This window comes from Alligator mississippiensis, chromosome 2, assembly GCF_030867095.1.
Source record: "Alligator mississippiensis isolate rAllMis1 chromosome 2, rAllMis1, whole genome shotgun sequence".
Lineage (NCBI taxonomy): Eukaryota > Metazoa > Chordata > Crocodylia > Alligatoridae > Alligator > Alligator mississippiensis.
This window is the reverse complement of record NC_081825.1, coordinates 277,851,301-277,854,499: the sequence shown is the minus strand read 5'-3', so window position 1 is coordinate 277,854,499 and position 3,199 is coordinate 277,851,301.

Sequence of the window (3,199 nt, the reverse complement as noted above, 5' to 3'; positions counted from 1 at the left end):
GAGTGTCATACCTCTACAGGACAGGATGATAACTGACATGTTTTACCTTATCTTAAGTGACAATTTAATACATTAGATAATTTTTAAGCAAAAAGAAATTGTTGTTGCTATAGAAGATCTATTGCAATTATGAGTCTGAAGTTTATCAGTCAGCACGTGCGTAATTGCCAATCCATGCAATAGCATCATCAGTGACCATCACTGTAGTTCATTGTAGTCCACCACGGAACGTAGTCAGTGGGCAGTCATCGACAAATATGTGACATGGTGTGTGTTTTGCCACAGCTAGAGTCTGGATTTTCATGAAAACCACAGTGGTGGAGGCTGGCTGCACATAGTCCTTGCCCTATCCAGAACTTATTCAGCAAGGCTGACTGATGGTATGGCAGGTTGAAGCCAGGTGAGCAGCCCTATCAATCAGAGGCATGGGTGGGCTGACCACAATAAGCTCTCAAAAATGGCAGCCAGCCACATGATCTGCCTGCAAAATCAGCTGGCTGCCTTCAAGTTGGGTCGACCCCAAATCATATGGGACAGTCTCCTACAGTGTGTGGTGTTCAAGAATAAGTCTCTTTTTTTGGTGACAGTTTCAACTCCTTTTATTTAACAAATATAGATTCATAGATTCCAGGGTTGGAAGGGACCTCAGTGGGCCATCTAGTCCGGCCCCCTGCCCCTGGCAGGCAAGAAAAGAGTCATCAAACCTGGAATCATGTGATCCTAGCCACGTGCCTGTCCAGTCTCCTCTTGAAGACCCCCAAGGATGGGGCGAGCACCACCTCCCTTGGAAGCCCATTCCAGATCCTGGCAACCCTGACCGTGAAGAACTTTTTTCTAATGTCCAGTCTAAACCTACTCTCCAATAGCTTATGGCCATTGTTCCTTGTTATTTCAGGGGGTGTCCTGGTAAACAGATCATTGCTTACTTCATGTTGCTCCCCCCCTTATGAATTTGTACCCAGCTCTTCTCTTGGAGAGGCTGAAAAGGTTGAGGTCCCCTAGCCTTTCCTCATAGGGCCTTCTCTGCAGGCCTCCAATCAGATGAGTAGTTCTTCTTTGGACCCTCTCCAGTTTGTCTGCATCCCGCTTGAACTGTGGCATCCAGAACTGGACATAGTACTCCAGCTGTGGCCTGGCCAGTGCCATGTAGAGGGGGAGAATCACCTCCTTGGACCTGTTTGTGAATCACCTATGGATGCACGACAAGGTGCGATTGGCTCTGCTGACTACTTCATCACCTTGATGACTTATGTTTATCCTGGAGTCAACATTGACTCCAAGATCTCTTTCTGCTTCAGTGGTGCTGAGAAGGTCACCCCCTAGCCTATAGGTATGATGGCAGTTTTTCCTCCCTAGATGCGGCACCTTGCACTTGTCCTTATTGAATTGCATCCTGTTGTTCTCTGCCCACTTCCCCAACCTGTCAAGGTCAGCCTGGATCTGGTTCCTCCTCTCCAGGGTGTTAGCTTCACCCCATATTTTAGTGTCATCCATGAATTTGTACAGGGTGCTTCCCACCCTCTTGTCCAAATCACTGATGAAGAAGATGTTGAACAGCACTGGCCCCAGAACTGAGCCCTGAGGGACTCCATTGCCCACATTTTTCCAGGTTGACACTGACCCAGCCACCACCGCCCTCTGAGTGTGACCCCTGAGCCAGTTTGCTACCCATTCTACTGTATAATCATCCATGGTAAATCTCAGTTTATTAATAAGGATGGTATGGGATACTGTGTCAAAGGCCTTCTTGAAGTCGATAGATAACATCCACCTTGACTCCTGCATCTAAACATTTTGTGGCCTTGTCATAAAAAGATACTAGTTTAGTCAGGCAGGACCTGCCTGCTATAAACCCATGCTGGTTGCCCCTCCGCATCATATAGCCAGCGGGCTCCCACAGATGTGTTCCTTGATAATTTTTTCTAGGATTTTCCCTGGGATAGAAATATGTGTTTCTGCATTGCTTTTCTCCCAGAAATTGCATATCTGGGAAGCTACTCTACTCAAAGATGCAGGTTCTAATACTGTCTTCTTTTCCCAACCAAAACTTAACAAGAATAACACTTAAACATATTGATATAACTCACAAGTATGAAAAGCCACAAACAAATTACTAACAAAGCTCACTATAAGAGCATTCAATTAATCTCTTGAGGTGTTCTGAGGCTCTCCTTTGAAGTATCAACACTGAGTGTTTTCTGAAGACAGTAAATACAATTGTTCTGGCTGTATTGCACTCTGGAGCTTGTTTATTGTAACTTATTGTTAGGTAACTGGCTCAGACTTTTTCAGGCAAAACAGGAAATCCCTTGCTCCATTTCTTTATATCTCTGGAAGTTGGAGAAAATATTTCTTATTCTTAGTCTTTCTTATCTACATATATGTTTCTCTGTGGTGGCATCCTCACAAGACCACTAGTAGCATTTAGCTCGTATTGTCATAGTAATTCAAGCCTAAGGTTTCTTTAACAAATTCCTTTGGTTTCTTTTCTCTTTCTTAAGATTTGCTTCCTATAGTTTTGGACATCTGCATATTAATGCTCTCAGGTTATGGGGTTTGCACCTCAATTAGGAAATTCATTTCCTACAGTTTACTTGTTCCCAGTGGTTGGTACCTTCTGTCTATTAGAGCAGGCATGTTGGGGATAATATTACTGTGTTCATCCCATAACCCTTGTTGTGTTAACTTCACTCCAGGTACATTATTTTGCTCATACGTGCCTTTTTTAGTTTTAACCCTTTAGCTCTGGCAGATCAAAGACTGTGTTCTCCTACTGAAAATGTGTATACATCTCGGTACACTCTATACCCCGTATCCTCCAAGCCCAGTATAGTAATGGCCAGTTCTGGCATCCCTCTCCACTGCTACTTTATGGGCCCATCTGTGTTGGGTTCTACAACATCAAATGCATGATGGGGAAGGGAAACTTCACCACGGTGAAGCTGAGACAGCACTGGATCACAAGTTTTCCTTTGTGGCCACTTTCATTAACAGCAGGCCAGATTAACATCAGGACTGACCTGGGTTAATTTGGTTTGCTGTTAGTGAAAATTTGCTAACTTCTACTTTATACTATTAAAGTTCTGTTACATTTTCTTGTGAAATATCTCCTGCTGATCAGAACCCTAGTAGGTGAAATACTGTATGCAGAAAGCAAGTGTTGAATGCTCAGCTATATATGTATTCCTTTTCTTACAGT